Source organism: Pogoniulus pusillus, chromosome 13, assembly GCF_015220805.1.
Source record: "Pogoniulus pusillus isolate bPogPus1 chromosome 13, bPogPus1.pri, whole genome shotgun sequence".
NCBI lineage: Eukaryota > Metazoa > Chordata > Aves > Piciformes > Lybiidae > Pogoniulus > Pogoniulus pusillus.
Window position 1 is genome coordinate 8131171 of NC_087276.1, and position 21604 is coordinate 8152774.

General features: G+C 52.0%; 1 protein-coding gene across 6 annotated transcripts in view; it reads left to right on the forward strand.

Annotated features, from left to right (window-relative positions):
- The first annotated feature begins 5748 nt into the window (after window positions 1–5748).
- The window catches only part of ATP13A3 (ATPase 13A3), a 90411-nt gene continuing 74555 nt past the window's right edge, over window positions 5749–21604 (forward strand). For 2 of the 6 annotated variants that reach the window (XM_064152898.1, XM_064152903.1), the window contains exons 1-2: window positions 19086–19162; window positions 20473–20526. The gene's annotated coding sequence lies outside the window, so the exon portion shown is untranslated. Of the gene's footprint in view, window positions 6088–7557; window positions 8014–19049; window positions 19163–20472; window positions 20527–21604 lie in introns of those variants that run through there. The other 4 variants (XM_064152900.1, XM_064152899.1, XM_064152902.1 and 1 more) reach the window with 4 other exon arrangements.

Consider the following 21604-nt stretch of genomic DNA (forward strand, 5'->3'; position numbering starts at 1 on the left):
TGGAGAATGTCCTTACACCTACTCAGCTGCAACCACAGATTTGGGACCCATGCATGCCTGTCTGAGGTGTTGCCCTGAGGTGCTGGTACTGGAGGGGGCTGGATTTTGGCAGCCTGGCTAAGACAGTAAGGCAACTGCAGCCCCTCATGTGGGGGACTGTGAACTGCTGCCTGAGGTTTTTATTTCAGGGAAGTTCAGTCTCCCTGTGCCTTAGTGTCTCTCCCGAGACAGGCCTGCGTGGCCACAGCTGGCATCATCCAATTCCTACTCATCCTCTTTTCCTGTGCCTACCTGAGACCCAGAAGGCAGCAGGTTGGTGCAGGGTACCCCTCCTTGCCATCACCACAGGTTGGTGACAGCCTGCTCCAAGCTGAGGGCTTCAGGGATCACTGTGTCCTGCCAGCTGGGCAGCCTGGCATGGACACCCTGAGGACACCAGCACCTTGGGTGGCAGTGAGGCACCCTGGTTGAGCAGGGAGTGGCAGGGTTGCTGTGGGATAGATCCAGTGCAGCTTACAAGTGAAGGGTGGAGCAAAGCTTGTCTTCAACGATGACTCTGCAAGCCAGCCTCTACCCTGTGCGGGTCTGCCTCACTGGCAGTGGAGGCCATGACAGCTGTGGGATGATCTGCTCATCTTGCCCCATCTGTGGGTGCTGGCAGGTCTCTGCTGGCACCTGGATCCTGGGCCTTCTGGGAGAGCACAAATGAGCCCAGCAGAGGCTGTTCAGGGCAGCGTTCAAGGTGAGCTACCATCTCTTTGTTCACCCAGGGCTAGGTGGCCAGCTGGCAGAGCCTGGGCAAGCACAGGCAGCTGCCAGATGCTGAGCACCAGTGGGTTGGGTTGCATATTCCCCTCTAGTACCCCTGGTGTTGCCCAAGTTGGTGTCTCAGCTTCACAGGATTTTGTGTCCCCAGGTTGCCAAAGGCTAGCTAGTACAGGAGTGCTCTTTGGTCTGGCAGGGGGAAGGTGAAGTCCTTGGGATCATTGTGGGTCTGGAGCATCTGGTACACTTGGTGGGGATGGGGCTTCTGCTGGGAAGTACATGTTGGGTTCTTTCCAGATGTCTTCTCTGGACACGCTGTGGTGGTGTTCCCCTACCTCTCCTGTTTCTTCTCCCTCAGGACAACAGGAAAGCACCGGGGATTGTCCTGGAGCTGTTTGCTGCCCTTGTTGCCCTAACAGCCATGTTCCCTGCACTCTCCAGAGCAGTAAGTGCCTGGTGTGGCTGCCTTTATGACCCTCAGTCTCAGGCAGGGCTCCCCAGCCATTATCACAGAAACATCCAGGTTGGAAAAGCCCCTCAGGGTTGCCCAGGGAGGTGTTTAAGGCCAGGCTGCATGAGATTCTGTCCAGCCTGATCTAGGGTAGGGTGTCCTTGCCCGTGGCAGGGGGTTTGGAACTAGATGATCCTTGTGGTCCCTTCCAACCCTGACTGATTCTATGATCCAACCTATAACCCTACTCTACAAGATTCACCTTAAAGCGTATCCCTAAGCACCACATCCAAACGACCCTTACACATCCCCTGCAGAGCCCCTCTTGTCTGTTCAGTCTTAGGGGCAGCTGCAGGGCATAGCTACCCCTTTCCTAGCAGGGTGCAGAGTGCCCATGTAGGAGATGGTGCGGGAGCCTGGCCCCCCTCAGCCAGCGCTGCAGAAGGCTCTTTGCCTGTTACCCGACTGCAGGCGGCACCGTGCGGCTGCCCGGGGACAGCTGGCTCTGATCCAACAGCTCAAAGGTAGATGCGGCGACGATTCTGCACCCGCGAGTCCCCCAGCCGCCGTCGCTGCCTGCTCCGGAGGAGGCTGAAGTCCTCCTCCGGCCGTTAGGGGCCGACCTTGCCCAGGCAGCGGCAGAGCAGCCCGCGGCGGCGGTGGCTCAGAGCTTTAGAGGTCGGAAGGCACCTCCAGAGATCATCCAGTCCAACCTCCCTGCCGAAGCGGGATCCCCTAGGGTAGTTCACTCGGGAACACATCCAGGCGGGTTTGCAAAGTCTCCAGAGAAGGAGGCTTCACAACCTCTCTGGGCAGCCTGTTTCAGTGCCATGTCACCCTCCCTGAAGAAGCTTCTCCTCGTGTTGAGTTGAAACCTATGTTCCAATTTGTTGATGTGTCCCGCACCAGTTAAGGATCCCAGCAGAGGTGCAGGTTCCCAGGGACTACTGCCACAGGCACCCCTGCAGAGTGCCACACGAACTAGCTGTTTCCAGCCTGCCTGTGCAAGAAGGTGGTCGAGGGGACCACGGTGGGAAAAGTGCCTTTTGCCCTAGCAAGTGAGGGGCCTCTCAAGCTGTTTCTACCAAAGTTAAGCATCTCTTTGCTGGTTGTCCTGAAACGCTGTTGCTCTAAAGTAAGAGGCAGCTTCTTTTTTTGATTGATTGGGGGTTTTGTGTGTTTTCTCATTTGAGTTTTTTTTTGCTTGTTCTGGGTTTTTGGTTGTTTTTGCTTTGTTTTGATTTTTCCTCCCCACTGCTCACAGCAGCTCCTTCTCTGCTCCCCTGGACTTTATGCCATTGCCTTGCTCCAGCAGGTTCCTCTGTCCTCCATGAGAAGCAGCAGTGTTGTGCTCTGCCACCCTCTCTGTGTAATGGGTCTAGTTCAGCTTTTTTCCTGAGGCTTTTCTTTCTTTACCTAGGGCTTTTCCTTCTTTTCCTTTCTCTGGGCTTCTGGGAGAGTCAGGGAACAGCTCCCCAGGGCATCTCTGAGTGTAAGCTCTCAGAGTTAAATGCCTGAAGTACCCTAGACATCCTGGGACTGGAGAGGTCATGGTGAGGACAAGAGGAAAAGAAACCGCTCCTGAGTCAAAGGAACTGTGCCCCAGGGTTTTTTCTTGCTGCCCTTGTGGGAAAAGGGTCTGTCCCATGGGTGGTGGCAGGGCAGGAGGACTGCACTCGCTGGGTGGAGCAGACTTATGTTTGCCCTCTTGGAAATGTCCCGCTCTGATCCTCAGCCCCTTGTCACTTGGGAGTCAAAGCACTTGAGGCAAAAGAAGCAGAAGCATTGTCGTGTCCCTGGCAGGAAGTTCCCGCAGTCCAGCTAAGCTTTTGTTGCCTGCACAGAGCAAAGGGAAGCTGAAGGCCTCTGCAGAGCCCCTTTGTGTTGACTGTAGTTTGTGAAGCAGCCCGAGCTTTGCCTGGGACAAGAGTTGTCTCTGCTTGGTGGCTCACTCCCTGAGGCAGCCGTGCTTACAGGATTGCTGGGAGATGCTCAGGAACCATTGCTCTGAGAGTCCTGGGGAAAAGGGATTCTCCCTCCCCTTGACAGAAGCCATCTTCTGCTCAGCCATCACCCTGTGTGCTCCTGAGCCCTCTCCTCATGCTGCCTGGGTGAGGAGAGGAGCACATGAGAGAAACGAAAACCAGCATTGTTCTGCTTTGAGCTTTGCTTGCATTGTTGTGGAGAAAGGGAGAACCAAATACTTTCTAATTCCAAACTTAGCCAGTTCCTCTTTCTGGAAAGAGGTGCTGCAGGCCCTGTGCTGTCTGTCTGGGGCAAAGCAAAGCTGCTTAGGGAACAGAGCTACCAGGAGCAAGTGGGGCTTGGAAGATGTGATGGTGTGGTGGAGCAAGCCCAGCCCTGCTGCTTAGCTTTGCTCCATGCTCTGCCCAGGCACCTTTGGACAAGCTGCAGCTTCTCCAAGATGCCCTGAGCACCTGTCCTCCTTAGATGAGCAAGCTTAGCTCTTTGTTCTAGAGTGAGTGGGGCTGGTAACTCCTGGAAGTACCACATCAGGGAAAGTGCCTTTGCTGTACCCCTGGCCTGACTGTTTCCCAGTCTTTTCTGAGGTGCTGGTGGCTTGTAGTTGTTCCTCCTTTCCAGGGGCATGGATCCTGCCCTGGCCTCCAGGTCTCCAGCTGTATGAATTAGAAGGAAGAAAGAAACATGAGACCATGTTTCAATACTATAGTCAAGTCTCACCAAACCGTGCTGCTATCGCTCAAGTAGAACTACTATCTCTCAAGTAAAGAGCTCAGCTGGCCCCTGCTTTAGGCACTGGAAACTTATTCGTGGCATGGCTCATTAACAAGGCAAAGCTTAGCAGGGTGAGGATGGGGCCCTGGAGTGGCCAGAGCCTGCCTGATTTGCCTGCAGCAGCCAAAGGAGCCCTTGCAGAGCTCCTTCTGATAAGAGGTGCCTGCATTCGTGTTTCCAAAGGGCCGAGTGAATTGCTGAGTGGTGAGACTGAGCGGTCCAGACGCCAGACAATGGGAAGGCTGGAAACATAAAGGAAAGGAAATTCTTCTGCTGTATTGCCTTTCCTATGGCGATAAGATAACCCTGAGTGAAACAAAAGCCTCGGCTGCAGACGGTGGGGTGGGCACCTCAGCTTGCTTTCTAAAGCACAGGAGGATGCCTGCGTGAGCCGCGATCTCGGAGCTGGTGGGGTGAAGACTCTGTGGATGCAGCACGGGTGTGCAGCTGACAGCAGTGTTTGCGGTGCTGTGTTATGAGTCTTGAAGCAACAGGTCACCTGGCCTCTTTCTGCTGCATCCCATGGGACCATCTTTGTCCTTTACTTGTGCACTGACAATAGAAAACTTACTTTAAATGCTCTGGAAGAGCTGAGATAAACCGAGGCTGCAGCCTTTAGTAGTCATACATAATTCTCCTGTATGTGGAGATCCCAAAGTTGGTGGCAGAATGTGTTGAAAGGGTCTAGCACTACCGGGGGACAGTCTGTATTACAAGTCAGAGTGGTGGGGACAACGACAGAGAGCATGTCCATGAGGGCAGGGTGCAGGATCAGCTGCTTCTGCAGAGGAGGCTGGTCCTGCAAGTGCAGTGCTATGGCAGCTGCTAGGGCACGGGCTGCAAGAGACTCTGCCCTGCCGGTGTGTGTACAGTGCTGGGCATCATAGCCCATAAGAAAAGCAAAGGGCATGGATGGCATCTGAGTACTGAGAGGTTGTGATGGGGTGGGTGCCATCAAGGCAGAAAAAGAAAGGAAAGGACGAGTGCCTCTGCTGCATCTCAGAGCACAGGGAGGTCTGAAATGAAGCTGGCTGGAGACAAACGCAGATTACAGCCCCTGCAGGCTCAGAGCAGGCCCAAATTAACTGCAGAATTCATTGTGGGCTATTCTGGGCAATGAGAGTGGGATGAGTGATGAGAGAAGACCAGGGAGGCAGGCCAGGACTGCCCCTGTGTCCCGGGAAGCTCCTGGGCTGTGGCTGCTGGGAGCAGCAGGGCAGGCTGCCGGCTCTCCTCTGCTTTGGCCCCAGAAGTGAGCCTCTGGTCTGCCCCAAGGGCTGCTTTGATGTTCCTTCATTAACAGTTGGACTTTAGACAGCAGCAGATGGGTGCAGTGCTGACAGCAGCACCTGCTCCCTTCTGCGGGGGGTCCTGGGATGGCATCTGTGAAGGGGTGCGATGGGTTTTGCTCATGCTGCGGGAAGGGATGTTGCAGGCTACAGAGACTTGGGTGACAGGAGGAGCTGTGCAGGCTGGTGCTGGCGCTCAGGCACACCAGCCGGTATTGTGGTTTTCAGCCCTCCAGCGGCTGCACTTGGCCTCTGCCCTGGGGTGCAGCAAGAGGGCATCAGCGGTCTCAGAGCTTATATTCAGTCTACCTGTTTTTTTTCCTCTTTGGTTTTACACTGATGGCCTAGCTCTGGGAAGCAGAGAGCTGAGCCATAGGGATGGGGAGACATGCAGGAATCAGGAGAGCAGCAGGTTTGGGTGGACAGGTGTGATGCTTGCAACACCTGACGTTCTGTCCCTTTGTCCTGCCTCGGTAAGCAAGAGCCAGCAGCAAAGCGCCAAAAGGCAGCGGGCAGGTGCTGCACAGCTGGGCACAGCAGTTTGCTGTAACCTCTTTGCCCACTCCCTGTAGCACTCAGTGGCTGATGCTTCTTTGGTACTTGGGAAGCTGCCCCTGGCACCAACACCTCTGATGGAGATCACCTCACCACCAACCACAGTCGTGCCTGGAGGGATGAAGAGCACTTCCCAGTGTGGAGCGCACCAGAGCTTTCCCAGCACTGCTGCCAGGCCAGACCTGCCTCATCCATGCCTGGTGCAAGCACTTGCACAATGAGGTTGGCTGCACACACCCAGCGTGGACCCCGGGCTGTGACCCCTCCCAGGTAGGTGAACTGACCGTGCCAGGCAGGGTCCTCCATGCCTGGAGGCTTGTGCTGGCTGTCCCCACGGGCGTCACAGTTGCCTTTCAGGTCTTTTCCTGCCCTGCGGCTTTCAGCAGAGGGGATCTGAGCATTCACGGTTCGCTGCTCTGGTAGAGGATTTGGTTTGTGTGGTATCAGGACAGGTCAAGAGGTTCATCCAGCCCTCCTAGTCCTGCTGGGGAGGGTCCCCAGGTGGCCTTGTACCAGTGAGGAGTGGAGAGATGACAGAAGTGACCTGGTTTCCCTATAGGGATGCTCTGCAGGTGGAGTTGGGTTCATGGGCTGCTCTTGGGCTTTCTCATGAGTCAAGATAAGGTTTTCAAGCAATGATCCTCTTTGCCCTGGGACTAGGAACAATATGCCTGCTGTTGCAACCGGTGTTCTGAGGACCAGGTTGTCCCTGGGGTCAGGCTGAGTGTCCTGGGGCAGGACAGCCACTGGCCATGCTGGATGCCCTGTGCTGTGGCAGCATGAATCCAGGTGCCTTTGAAGTGGCCTGCACTGCTCTCTGCACTGCTGCTGGACAGGATCTGAGCAGCCATTGTGCAAAGCAAAACAAACCCTTCCTATCGTGTCAGAGGCTCCTAGGGTGGCTCAGCTTCCAGCTGCGGGGCTGAAGAGTGAGCACAGTCCTGCCAGAGCCCACTGATAACCATCTCCCCTTGCAAAAGAGTTCAAGTCCCTGCTCCAGCGGGTGATGTCACCTTATCAGCACTTGAAGGCTCCAGATAAAGGGATCAGCCTAACTCCAACTGCATCCCCACCTGCAAACACAATGCATGGGGTGCAGCCGAAGTGAGCGGGGTCAGGGCTCCACTTGCTCTTTCATCTTCGGGAGGGTCGTGGCTGCCTGCACTCTACAGGCGCAGTGCTGGGGCTGGAACAATGGTGGCTGTGGCAGGGATGGGGCCAGAGTGGGAGATTACCAAAAATCATGTGCTTACCCTGGCTGCGACAGAGGCAATTTGTCAAAGTCCCATTTTCCTTTCCCTGATAAGATAGAGCTCGTGGAGTACAATAATGCTTTCCTGAGATACAATTGTGGCTCTTCTACCCAGAACACACACAGAAGAGGATAATTTTGGCTTTGCTGGGTTGGCAGGGGGTGAGTGGAGGCCTCTGTCTCTACTGTGGCCACAGTCCAAGGGGTAGAGCAGCTCTCTGAGCACTGGGGACCGGTGCGGTCCTCAGACAGCAGGATCACGCTGGCTCCTGTGGGCTGGCATGCTCCCCTGCTGGCACTCCTGGAAGGAGCTGCCACCTCTGACTTAATGATGTAGAGTCAATGCAACAATGCAGTGCAGTCCTTCAGTCCTGCCAACACCTGGTAAACCCTGCTTGAGGCTGCCAGGATCACCAGTGCTCTCCCTTACCCTTGCAAGCACCCAATGCAGGTAGCTGCACGCTCACACTCTCTTCCCTCCCGTTTAGGACAGAACATTATCCTGTGCAGCACTATGATGTGGGGCCAATGTTGATGCTCTGGCTAAGGAAAGCTGACTGCTTCCAGCTGTCTGCACCATGGCTTATTGGCCTGGCACAGGCATAGGCATGAAGATGATCTTGGCTGCATGCTACAAAGCCGGTCCCTCTGCAGAGGCAGCTCCAGTGGCACCACAACCTCAAGAAGAAAGCAGTAAACAGCCAGACCTTATGAAACACCCAACCTCCCTGGGACCCCGACCTTTTAACTCAACTGTGCAGCATTTGTAGATGCTGGATCTGGCCTTTCTCAGGAGGGTAATGAGCAGCACACCCCTGCAGCAGAGCCAGCGTTTCCATTTTGGCATACTGCTTGGGATGCACTTTCTGCACCGTTTGAAACCCGAGCATAATGCTATCTTCATGAACCACATTCACCACTCCGATAATGTGACCCGGCAAAAGGTCAGTGGAAAAGTTAATATAATTTATTGGCTGATTTAAAAAAAAAAAAAAAAAAAATCTAATCATCTGTTTTTCCTTTTTCCTGATTTCCCCTCCCCCTCCCCCCCCCACCCCTCCGCCAAACCCGCACCCAGCGCCCTGCTGACATTTTCCAGCCATTCCCAAAACAATGGCCAGGGTGGGAATGCTCTGAGCTGGCACAGCTTTGGAGGAGGCTTTTCCTTAGGGGCTGCAGGCACATCTGTCTGCTTGTTTGCCTCTCCCGGAGTGGTGTGCAGGGGTTACTGTTGCTCAGCCAAAGTCATCAGCCTGGACAGGGACAGGCTTGGTACCAGGTCACATTTGCTGAGTGTCTTCTGCTCCAGTGACTGATGTGAACTCATTTGCTTTGGGCTCAAAGTGTGACATTGAGCTCTGATGGTGTGGTAGCTGAGGCCAGGAGGGTGCACTCTGAGGCCTTGGGTGTCAGGCACAGCTGCTGTAGCAGCATGGCTGTGCAGGATTAGCCCTTAAGGGCCCCAAGAGTATCCTTGCTGAGGTCTCCATCACCATGTGCTGTGCTGCAGAATGCACCAGTATGGTGCACAGCCTTGTGCACATGGATACATGCATTTGTATCAGTCTGGGAGTAGGTGAGATGTGCTGCCATGCAAGCGCCCCTCTGCCTTGCATGGTCCTCCCGTTGGATTTCCTAGCCACAAAGAACATGCTGCTGCTTGCTCAGCCCAGGGCAGGGGGTTGAAAGCTGTTTTGCACCAGAGCTATCCAACCACCACTTGTCTCCTCCTGCTGTGGAGCCTGTCCTGTCTGCAGAGCCTCAAGAGGTGTCTGGAGCAATCAAGCAGCCAGGTGTTTCTCAAGGCATGACATGTCCTGAAGAGGCAGATGAGCTTGCTTCATGAGGGTGGGGCTGTGAAAGTAATTAGTAATTTCTTATGCTAATACCTTGCTGAATCAAAGGAAAGGACCCTAGAGGGCAGGAGATGGTGGAAAAGGTCCAGTAACTTCTCTTGTTCAGTAGCTTCTCTTTCAGCTTTAACTGCTGCTAAGAAGTGATGGCTTTGGAGCTGCCACTCTGCTTCACTGTGGGAGGGAGAGTAGTGGGAAACCATCCTCTAGCATGGGCTGGAGAAAGGAGAAAGCTCAGAACTGACCATTTCTGTTAAGCTGCAGCACTGATGAGCTGTCACAAGTGAACAAGTGACTGTCCTCCCTGGCTTCTTCACAGACCTGTCTCCAAGCCTTACTGTTGCTGAGGAAAGGCTGGAGAGATGAAGATCTCTCCTGCTGCCCTTGGGGAGCTCAGGAAGGGAGGAAAGCTGAGTCAGAGCCCTCAGGCCTAAGTTTCATGGCAGCTAGCCTTGGTTTCTCCAAGCCTTTTGTAAGCAGGAGCCTCTAGATGCTGCTGTGCCCAACAGCCCAGGATGCAGGTGCCCCTAGCCATGGCCACCAACAGGCATCCCCTATGCAGAGCCGCTTGTGTCTTGTCACACTGCAGTTACCAGACTGTGCTGCTTGTGTTCCCAAGGCTTCCTGCCCACCCTAGAAACTGCTGCTCACTGTCTTGTGGATGCATTGATCTCTGTGGCCCTTGCACAAGATGTTCTTTGCCCATCAGCACATTTAGCTCCGGCTGTGTTCCAGCTGGTGCCGGGCCACAGAGGCTGGGCACACCAGCCCTGACGGCAGCGATGCTGCCAGTCCTCGGGGCAGACAGGGAGCCACCGTGGCGGCGGAGGGCATTGCAGAAGCCTAACTTCTCAGACCAGAATAAACTGCTGGATTTTGCCCATTTAGTTGAAATAACAGAGATTAAAAAGTTATTACTGAGGATGACTGATGATGGGCCAAATGACCAGACAGACAGCATAACCTGCCTACCCTTCTTCTTCGAGTTGCCATGCCAAGGAGAGGAGATAGAAGAGATGTGCAGAGGCTCTGGCTCCCTGTTCTCTTTGAAAGCAGACATGGCCCAGCCTTACTCTGGAAAGCATGAAGCAGAAAGGCTTCACAGCTCTGTGCTTTGTTGTAACTGCACCCAGCTCATCTGCTGGGTGCTTTCCCAGGAAGTGCTGTGAGAAAAAGGTTGCATAAATTGCTTCAGCAATTCTGCTGGCTCTGTCCTGGACCATGCTGTTCAAATTGTGCCATGTCTCCTGGCACAGCAGGGGTTAGGAGTTGCTCCTTAGCCTCTCAGTTTTGGGTTCCCCTATTCAAGAAAGACAGGGATCTACCAGAGAGAGTCTTACAGAGGGCTACAAAGCAGATTAAGAGACTTGAACATCTCTGCTACAAAGAAAAGACCGAGAGGACTGTGACTGGTTCTCTCTAGAGAAGAGAAGGCTGAGAGGAGATCTTACTGATGCCTATAAATATCTGAGGGGTGGGTGTGAAGAGGAAGGGGCCAGGCTTTTCAGTAGCACTTGGTAATAGGACGAGGAATAATAGATATAAGCTAGAACACAGGAAGCTCCACCTCAACGGGAAGAGAAACTTCTTTACTGTGAGGATGCTGGAGCCCTGGCACAGGCTGCCCAGACATTGTGGAATCTCCTTCTCTGGAGACTTTCAAAGCCAACCTGGACACGTGTCTGTGTGACCTGCCGTAGGTGATCCTGATTTGGCAGGGGGGTTGGAATCAACAGTCCCTTGAAGTCACTTCCAACCCCCCAATATCCTGTGATTCTGTGACAAAGGCATCTTGGTTTGAAATCTTTGATGACCCCCATGGAGAAGCACTGCATGCCACATGCCTTCCATCCTGCCCATGTTGCAGCCCTGGCAGCATGGCAGCAAAAGGGAGTTTAATTCCCTGATGGGAGAGACACATCTGTCTCCTCACTCTGGGTCTCAGTGAACTTCTGTTTTTTACTGCATGGTTGTCTGCTCTGGGCCAGCTCCCATGAGAAATACCTGGGAAGGTGACTTACATGGACCTCCACCCCACTCCAGGATGGCTGCAAGAGCTGCTGCTTCTCTGCAACTAATGTCAAAGGATAGAAGGTGGAAGCAAGCATTGTATATGCCACAAAAATCACATCCAGTTTTTTTTCTTGATTCAGCACAGGAACTTTGCTGTGATAAATATGCCTTGGGAACTGGAAACCCAGGCAGCAGTAGTCCAAAGATACTTTTCTGGTGCTGCACATCTGAAGCTGCTCAGCACAGCCCTTCTTGGGCTCAGGGTGACAGGGATGGCCTCCTCACTTCCCACCCAGTGCATAAAAGCAAGGCACTAATTCACAGATCTCGAAGAATGCGCCAGTGGTATTTCAGCAGCCCTAATGCTTACAGCCTGTGAAGGCTGCACAGTAACTGAAAGGAAATATCTTTGTTTTTATTCACTTGGCTTTATTCCTAATTCTCTCTTTGATGCCATCAGCCTGGGATAATACATTTTCAGAGATACGCTTGAAATTAAGGAAATGAGTCTGATTAAGTCCTTTAAACATACTTTGAGGGAGAAATGTGCAACAATAGAGGTATTAAAGGCCTCATTTTCAAGCAGTTCTAATATGAAATCAAAACATCGTCCTGCTAGATGGTGAAGTGCATGAGCAGTGTGTGTGCATTCTTCAGCTGGAGAGGATATCTCCTTCTCCAGCTAGGAAAGTTGCCAGAGAACTTGAATCTGTCCTCTGTGCTGGGTGGGCAGTGAGAGGCAGATTCATTTCCCAGTCCCTTTGCTTGCAGCCAAATAACAAATGCACAAGCACTTCTGCTTTGCCAGTTGTACTCTCCTAGGTAAAAGTGATGGTTTCTCTCTCAAGCCTTGCATTCAAGGTTTGCCTGCATATTGTTTAGGCTCTGTTTAGACAGTTGCTTCATTCTTTGCTAGCTGTCTTGGGGTGGTTTATCTGTAAATGGGTTACCTAGTATTGCATTTATGCTGTCCATTGGTGTGGGAGGAGCTCTCCCTATTTACTGGAATACTTCTCAGTGAAGTCAGTAGCTTTGCAGGCACCTGCTGTGTCCTCTTGACAACTTTTCCCTAAGGCTGGGACAGCTGCTAACAACCTCTACCTTCCTTCATAGTATGGAAGCTTTTGCTCTGCTGTTACCATTACCAGTGCTGATGTGGTGCCCAAGGATTTCAGTTCATCCTGGAGGCTGGGTATGATAAGCCCTGGGCAAGCCATCAATAGAACTTCTGGATGCATGCTGCATGGAAGCAATTAGAAATAACAGAGTGGAGGCATGAAAGCAAGTAAAGGCATTCAGATCCTGCTTTTCTTTAGGTATGATACAACCTAGGCAAAATCTGACAGTCCTACTGGCTGAAAGACTTCTGGCTTATTTAAAATAACCCCACCTGGAGTACTGCATCCAGTTCTGGAGCTCCTAGTACAAGAGGGATGTGGATATGCTGGAGCGTGTCCAGAGAAGGGCCACAAGGATGCTCAGAGGGCTGCAGCAGCTCTGCTGTGAGGACAGACTGAAAGAGTTGGGGCTGTTCAGTCTGCAGAAAAGGAGGCTCCCAGGTGACCTTCTTGTGGCCTTTCAGTATCTGAAGGGGACCTATAAAAAAGCTGGGGAGGGACTTTTTAGTCTATGAGGGAGTGACAGGACTAGGGGGAATGGAGCAAAGCTGGAGGTGGGGAGATTCAGCCTGGAGGTGAGGAGGAAGTTGTTCAGCATGAGAGTGGTGAGAGGCTGGAATGGGTTGCCCAGGGAGGTGGTTGAGGCCCCATGCCTGGAGATGTTTAAGGCCAGGCTGGATGAGGCTGTGGCTGGCCTGATCTAGGGTAGGGTGTACCTGCCCATGGCAGGGGGTTGGAACTAGATGATCCTTGTGGTCCCTTCCAACCCTGACTGATTCTATGATTCTAAAATAAACAGGAGAGGGGGAAAAGGTACAAACACCAACAAAAAAAGAACATGCCGAGTAGCTGCAGTGATTCACTTACAGCTTCGTGGCAGCAGGGAGACAGGAGAGAGGATGGAAGCTTCTGGGGAGTAGCCTTCAAAGGGTCTGAAAAAACCTGGAGACAGGCATGATCTCCTTTACTGCTTCCCGTGGCAGTTGTGGGGTTAGCAAGAGGAATGGAAAGCCGGGTATGATTTATTCCATCTACTGTAAGAAGTGGCTAAGATCTTGTTAGGGTAAATGGAGCAATGAATTTCTTTTTTTTTTTTCACTCTGCTGCTGAAGGCTTGTGACTTATTAGATATGCTGCTCTTGTAATGGAAATAACTAGCCCAGGCTACTTTAAACCAAGAAGAAATGGATGTCTGGGGAAAGGAGGGGAAATGGATTGTGGGGGCACCAGAGAAAAAGAAAGGTTTCATCTGTGACAATCTTGGGCACTGTACAGTTTGCTCTTTAAGCTGTTTCACAAGCTTTTCTGGCAGAGAAGTGATAATAAATTGTTTAACAACTTGGGCTTGCCAAAGCAGTTTAAAGAGCTTTCAAAGGAGACTTTTAAAGGCTTGTGGTTTTTAACTGCATGCGAATCGTCTTCTGGGAGAGTCAAACTGTAACTGCAGATTGCTAACCACCGTTTAATGGGTCACCATATACCTGTCACTCAGTTCAAGAGTCAGATGTTCCCATGCAGAGCCCATGCTCACATCCCAGAGCCCAGTGCAGCAGCTGTTGCCAACCTCCTGAAATCACAAATCAAAGCTGGCCACCCTGCAAACAACTGAGGTCAGGGAAAACAAATAATGGTAGGAGGAGAAGGTCATGTCCACCCACAGCCAATTTCTTCCCCTCTGTGGAGCATGGAGCCTTATCCACTCTCAGACTTTTTCCTTAAGAGGCTCTTTTTGTTTGCCTAAGGGTGTGTGGGGATTCAAGGAGTGGACTAGGACAACTTTATCCCCATAGCCTAACACCCTTGCTGGGAAAGTCAAACGAACAGAGCTAGAGGTGGCCCCGTGGCAGTTCCAGGGAGAGCTTTGTGGCACAGGGCTAGCAGAGGTGTGGCAGCAGCCTCCTGGGCAGCAGATGTGGCCAGCTGCAGTGCCTGCACACTGAAGAGGTGCGTCCCATATCCTCCTCTGAGTTAAGGCACATATTTATACAGCCCTCCCAGAAAAGGCAGGGTGGAACATGCTAATATATACACATTAAAGAGACCGAATAAATAAACAGTAGGCTTTGATTTATTTTCATTGCTGCTTGGCTATCTCAGTTTTGGCACAGGATCCATTCCATTACAGAAACGTGATCTCCAGATAGGTTCTTGTCCCAGCTGATGTAGAGATTATGTGAAAAGGAGGACGATTTTACCAATGTTCTTAAAGCAAAATTTAGGCTGCTTACTACTGAAGCATGTAAAATCCTTGGCTGCTGTCAGCTAGGTAATATGCAGCAGGTAAAGAGAAGGCAGTCTTTGCCCTGGAGGATTTAGAGTTTAAGATGAGAGATAACAGCGGATACAGCCAGACTGGGAAAGCACATAAAATGTGATTAGTCACCCTGAGACTCACTAAATGCCATAAACCTAATGGGCATCGCTCTGTACATCTCTGCCTCACCTGGCAGAATGCAGGACTTGGCGGGGCACAGCCAGACGTGGAAAACGCCCTGGACACTGGGCAAAAGGCGCTGGGAGGTAGCAAAGGAGAAAAGGTCAGCCGTGGGAAATGTTCCAGTCACAAAAGGTTGTAAAGGGGCTGTGAAGTTTTGTCGTGGGATCTGTACCCGGTTCGGGTTCAGGCAGGGAATCTGTAACTGTGAACTCAGAAGTCACGGGAAGCCCATTCAGAAAGGCTGCAGGACTCACTGCTCTCGCTGTCCTCAAGCTCCAGGCTGCTTGCCTGCTCCCACATTACCGAGCAAAGTCTGAGGGAGTTAAGGGTGGCTGTGAAGGGCTGTCTGTAGCATTTCCAGAAGCAGTGACAGGGCTGGATTGTGTACTCTGGCTCGTTTCTTCCTGTTAACCAGCCCGGCTAAGATGAACCGAACAGACAAAAGACTGTTGTTTCTCTTGTAGTACTTCCCCTCCTTGTTTCTACTAGGTTAACCTGATGCTTTATAAGCACTGCACACCACGATGTCTGGGGTGCAGACAGAAATAACTCGTGATGCCTGCTGACCCATCCCTTCCCTAGGGAAGCTGCAGCAGAGTGGAGGCTGCCAGGCACTTCCAGCGGCACAAACCAGAGTGACGCCAGGAGAGCTGGAAAGCAGCTGAGAAACAGAGATGGGTGGAGGGAACTTGCCAACCACAAGATTAATCACTGAATTAATCAAAGCCTGCATGCTTTGAGGTTTGTGAAGCAATAAACGAGCTCAAATTTGCCAGTGAGTGAGAAAGAAAAGCAATTAGGTGTTAAAAGAAACCTTCTAATGGGGATAAAGATAATACAATAGAACATGCAATGAGCTGAAAGAAGTGATGAGAAATTCATCTTGAATTAAAATTTACCAAGGGAGTTTTGATGGAGAATAGTGAAGTGTGTGTATCAAAGCCAATCTCTTTTGCTCTTATTGCTAATAGTGAATGACAGGAAAATAGCTTCTGTTTAGTAGCACTAATAACTGCATAGTATTTTTCCTTTGAGTCAGATGCTAACTCTCTTTACCAGTCACAGTATCACAGTATCAACAAGGTTGGAAGAGACCTCACAGATCATCAAGTCCAACCCTTTACCACAGAGCTCAAGGCTAGACCATGGCACCAAGTGCCACGTCCAATCTTGCCTTGAACAGCTCCAGGGACGGCGACTCCACCACCTCCCCGGGCAGCCCATTCCAGTGTCCAATGACTCTCTCAGTGAAGAACTTTCTCCTCACCTCCAGCCTAAATCTCCCCTGGCACAGCCTGAGGCTGTGTCCTCTCGTTCTGGCGCTGGCCACATGAGAGAAGAGAGCAACCTCCTCCTGGCCACAACCACCCCTCAGGTAGTTGTAGACAACAATAAGGTCACCCCTGAGCCTCCTCTTCTCCAGGCTAACCAATCCCAGCTCCCTCAGCCTCTCCTCATAGGGCTGTGCTCAAGGCCTCTCACCAGCCTCGTCACGCTTCTCTGGACATGCTCAAGCATCTCAATGTCCCTCCTAAACTGGGGGGGGGCAGAACTGAACACAGTACTCACAGTCAATACCCAGTCAAGAAAAGATTCTCCTTTTTGGCTTCTTCTCATCACAGCCATAGAATCATAGAATCAACCAGGCTGGAAGAGACCTCCAAGATCATCCAGTCCAACCTATTTCACAGCCCTAGCCAGTCAACTAGACCACGGCACCAAGTGCCTCATCCAGGCTTTTCTTGAACACCTCCAGGGACGGCAACTCCACCACCTCCCATTCCAATGGGAAATCACTCTCTCTGTGAAGAACTTCCTCCTAAGATCCAGCCTATACTTCCCTCAGCACAACTTGAGACTCTGTCCCCTTGTTCTGTTGCTGGTTGCCTGGACAGGACTGGGTGCTAGGTTGGACTGGATGATCTTGGAGGTCTCTTCCAACCTGGTTGATTCTATGATTCTATGGCAAATATGCCTGAACACCACTCACTGGTGTTTCTTTAGGGTACAAATCAATGATTTAGGCTGGATGTTAGACAAAACCACAATTCAGTGAAAAGAAAAAGCTGAAGTTATGAAGTATTTTTTTTCTCCTGTTTGGAAAAGGCATAAAATGATGTCCCCATATATTTAGTGGAGGCATTTTTGTCTTCCACGTGTAGCCAGAGTGAATGAAACCCACTGGTTAATATCCACCTTTAAAACTTGCATGTAAAACTATTGCCTGAGGGGATCACCAAACCTTTAGCACTGATTTCTCAGCAAACACTGCACCACTGAATTTCTGGAGAAGCAGGGGAAGCAGTGGTTGAGTCGCAATATAAAAGCCAACTGCTGTGTCCCAGGTAAACAGGAACCAAAGCTTGGCTAGGCTGATGCCAACCATTGACAAAAGGTGTAAGGAGGTCACTGCAGCATGCAGTCGATGCATAATTCAGCTGTGGCAGTACAAGAGCTAATACATTAACAGAAAATAGATGGCTGTTGTTTTTTTTGAGTAGAGGAAGGCAGCTATTCTGAGTCAGGAGTATGCCAAATCTGTGGGCGGCTCCCAAAAGGGACAGTTTTGTTTCTGCTTTTCTTTTCCTCTCATTCCCTTAAATTGTGGTCACATGCCTGCCTGGTGAATCAGTTCATCTCACTTGGGCTAACAGAAAACTGTGCCTTTTCTTCTTTAAAAAGTGTTTTATTATCAGCAGAGCTTTCTGGTGGATCCTGTGCCAGGCTGACTCACCCCAGGGCTGTGGGGTCAGCGGAGCTGCTGTGGGAAGCTGAGAGCACTTGCAGGGGTGCTCTGCCAGATGGAGGTAGCCCCTGGTCGCTGACTGCTGGGTTGCATGCAATGGGATGTGACAGTCACAGGATCACAGGATGTTAGGGGTTGGAAGGGACCTGAGGAGATCGAGTCTCACACCCCTGCCACAGCAGGACCACACAATCTAGCACAGATCACAAAGGAACACATCCTGACAGGCCTTGAAAGTCTCCAGAGAAGGAGACTCCACAACCTCTCTGGGGAGCCTGTTCCAGTGCTCTGTGACCCTTACAGTTAATAAGTTCCCCCTTGTGTTGAGATGGAACCTCTTGTGCTGCAGCTTGCACCCATTGCTTCCAGGGAGCACAGTCAACAGCTCCCTAAATCTGCAACGGAGAAGTACTGGAAGAAAAATAACATGATGTGAGAATAAACATAGGCCCTGTAGGGTTTACAGATCTCCTAAACGTGCTTCTTTAGTGAGCACATTTATCTGATTATCTAATCAGACACTGGTGAAGAACTCCCCCAGTTGCAATTTGTCTCACTGTGTGGTAATTCCTCAGGCTCACTTTTGCTTGTAACTGCTTTTAGCCTTGCAGTTTCGCTCTGGTGTGGACTTGTGAAAATCTTTAACTGATGCATCTGAAAACTTAACCTCTCATCCATCTCAGGGTATGTTTAGTGAAGTCTAACAGGTGTTAACTTTTTTGCCTCTATGCTGTCTGAAATTAGTCAAAATACTTCCCAGTATAGTGTAAATTGGTGGGACAGTAATTGAAGAGCAGGCCATCAGGCACTCCACCCCAGCTGGCTTTCTAGGCTGGGCATGTATCACAGAATCACAGAATTGTGAGGGAACTTGAGGATCATCAAGTTCCAACTCCCCCTTCCTTGGGCAGGGACACCTTCCACTAGATCAGGTTGCCCAGAGCTACATCCAACCTGGCCTTAGAATCATAGAATCAACCAGGTTGGAAGAGACCTCCAAGATCATCCAGTTCAACCTAGCACCCAGCCCTATTCAATCAACCAGACCATGGCACTAAGTGCCTCAGCCAGGCTTTGCTTCAACACCTCCAGGGACAGTGACTCCACCACCTCCCTGGGCAGCCCATTCCAATGCCAATCACTCTCTCTGTGAAGAACTTCCTCCTAGCATCCAGCCTATACTTCCTCCAGCACAACTTGAGACTGTGTCCCCTTGTTCTGTTGCTGGTTGCCTGGCAGAAGAGACCAACCCCACCTGGCTACAGCCTCCCTTCAGGTAGTTGTAGACAGCAATGAGGTCTGCCCTGAGCCTCCTCTTCTCCAGGCTGCACACCCCCAGCTCCCTCAGCCTCTCCTCAGAACCTCTTTACTGAAAAAGTGCTCAGGCGTTGGAAGAGGCTGTCCAGGGAGGTGCTGAAGTCGCCATCCCTGGAGGAGCTAACGAAACGTGACACGGGCTGGTGGCCATGCTGGCGTTGGGTTGATGGTTGTCCGTGATGGTTTTAGAGGGCCCTTCCAACCAAGATACTCTGATGACTGTGTTCCGTGTCCCCTGACCTCCACCTGTCCACACAGCTGCGTCTCCTGCCAGCCAGCTGCGCCCGTGGCGCTGTCCCCCACCGCCCCCCCCGGCCATGCCGCCCCGGGCCCCGGGCCCCGCGCTCCTGCCTTCCGGCGCGTCACGGCGCGGCAGAGGGGGTGCCGGGGCGCGGCGCGGACGCGTCACTTCCGCGCCCCTCCCTGCCCCCGCCCAGCGCGGCCGGCGCGTGGAGCCGGTTGGCGGCGGATCCGGTCGCGCCTCACGAGGCAGCGGCGGGCGGGGTGGGGCGGGGGAGAGCCGGTCCCGCTCCGGTCCCGCGCCCGCCCCGCCGGCATGGGGCTCAGCTGAGGGCGCCGCCGGTGAGTGGGGCCGGCCCGGCCCGGCAGGTGAGGGAGGGTCCGCGGGCCGCGCCGGTCAGGGCCTCCATCGGCGCTCCGCCTCGGGCTCCGCACGGCCGCTCCCCGCTCTGTAGCGCCCATCAGCCATGGCAGCCTCTTCTCTGCCTGCTGCAGCCCCGCGGGGCAGCCCGGCTCCGGTGCGGAGGTGGTGGCGGAGCCGCTGCCGTGAATAGCGGCCCCCCGTGCCGCTCGAAGCGGGCTCCGCGGCGGGGGCAGCCTCCTCTGCCTGGGGACGGGGCGGGCGTGTGGCCCGTGGCGTGTGCGCGGCTGCCCGCGGTCTGCCGGCCGCCCGCCTCCCGACACGTGCAGCGCCTTCCAGCGGCCCAGGAGTTCCCCCGCCGCTCCCGCTGCCCGCTGGCAGCGCCGCCCTCCAGGCTGCCCCGGGCTCTCCGTGGCACCTTCAGCGGCTGGGGCAGGAGTCTCATCGCGCTGCTTCCGCCTGCGGTGCCCTGCGTTGGGTTCTGCTTGCCGGTGCTGGTTCCCCAGCATCAGCGCGTACAGCGTTCCGCTGCATGGGCACGCGTCAGCGCGTTCCGTAGTGGCGGGGTCGGTGCGCAGTGTTAGTGCTGATAGACCAGGGGGAAGCCTGCCCCGCAGAGTACAAAACGAGGACCCGGTGCATCCCATCATCCATTTTTCAGCAGATGAGTCAGTGCGTTGTACTGCTGTTGACAAAGGTTATGGAGTTCTTTGCTATCAGCTGAGCTGTGGAGGTGGTGATCTCACACTGCAAGCGCCTCTGACAACCACTGCTTCATCCCAAAGAGGGGGCCTCTGTGTGCTCACTTGGGATCAACAGCTGCTAGGTGAACTGTACACTGAGAACTGAAACAAAATTGACGACATACTTTAAAACTCTGCTGATAGTCAAGTTCTTCCTCCTTTTAAGTATCTGCAGTATTGGCTCTAAAAGCTTGCTGTTGCCACTGATGCCTTGACTTTTGTGCTGGGGTCTGTGAGTCCCTGCAGATGCTGTGGTTGATGGCTGCTTTTGGAGCCCTTGAAGAGGCAGGTGCCTTCCTCAGCTGAGTTCATGTAGCCTCCAGCAATGGGAGATGGTTGACTGAACTGTTCCAACATGAGCGCTGATGGTTGTCTGGTTACACTGACTGACTTCTTCCTCTTCATCTGAGCTTGCTGGGAGTTTTATTCCAGCTTTAGAGTTTGATCATGTGTTTTCTTTGCTGTGTGCACTCACTAGAGCCATACAGTATTTTTCTTAGCTAGGACAATTAAGGTTAACTTTCATTTAGCCTATTAATTCCTTTGACTGTTTTGTTATTTTCTTTTAATCGTAGGTGACTCAGCTGTTGTATGTAGGAGATTGGCCCACACGCTGGCTCTTCAGACAGGTTAGCTGTGTTTTTCTGCCATCAGTTCCATTGTATCTGAAAGAGTTTGCTACTTTTGCCTTTTTGTTAAAGTAAACCTGACTTTTGTGCTACAGTATTAGCTCCTGTTGGGGGAGAAACTTCTTTTGGTGGGTATTACTTAAATGCATTGCATGATAAAAGTCAGGCCCCCAATAAGTCCCTGTAGTGTGTTGTGAGTAACAGCAATAGCTGTTGACTGGGTGTACACTGGTGAAGTGTTTGTGTTGGTATGTAGAGTGACAGTAAGGGCCACAATTTTGTAAGCTGCTTTTTCTCCTTGGCTAGTTACAAATACAGTTGTACAAAGTTTAAAGATGTACAATGTAAACTGTGAGCAGTGTAATTGACTTTGAAACTTACTGGTCATGATTAAGCTCGTTGACTTCTAAGCATGTCGTTAAGAGGGCTTGGTGAACTAGAAATGTCATGTTGGTGTTGTCACTTGTTAGGAGGAACAGTGGCTTCTGGCAGTGTGGAGTGCTCCAATATGAGCCCCTAGGTCAGCTAGGGAAAACTGATGTGCTCTGTAGTACTCAGCTTTTGAAGTGTTGTGGAAAATGAGTAGGAGAGATCTTGTTAACTTTGGTTTTGGCCAAAGCTTACTGTCCTTGGTATGCAGGGGAGAAAGCAGTGAAAGGGATCTGAGCAATTCTGCAGACACTTGTCTTCAGCAAAGCCACTGGACAGCAGCTTGTGCCTTCCTGAGTCTGTCCTGGGTTCTTGGTGCTCTGCTTGGTTTCTTCCATTAGTGCTTTCAAGACTTCAAACTCATGATGCTCTCACCAACCCCCTTTTTCTTTCTTTTGTTATTTGTCTTCTAGAGCCAAGTGTTTGTTCTTGCATTTCTTTTTCATTCATCCCTTTCTTTAGGGAGCGTTTGATGACTCAGGCAGGCATCCCTGACCTGAAGAAAGACATGAAAGGTCTTTGCTGCCTGGTCAGGCAGCTTGCAGGAAGTTGCATCATGATGGCTGAGTATGATTAAGAAATTTTGTGATTCAGTCCTTTTCTATTAGTGCACCATGTGACAAGCATGGTGCATCAAACAAGCTGTTTT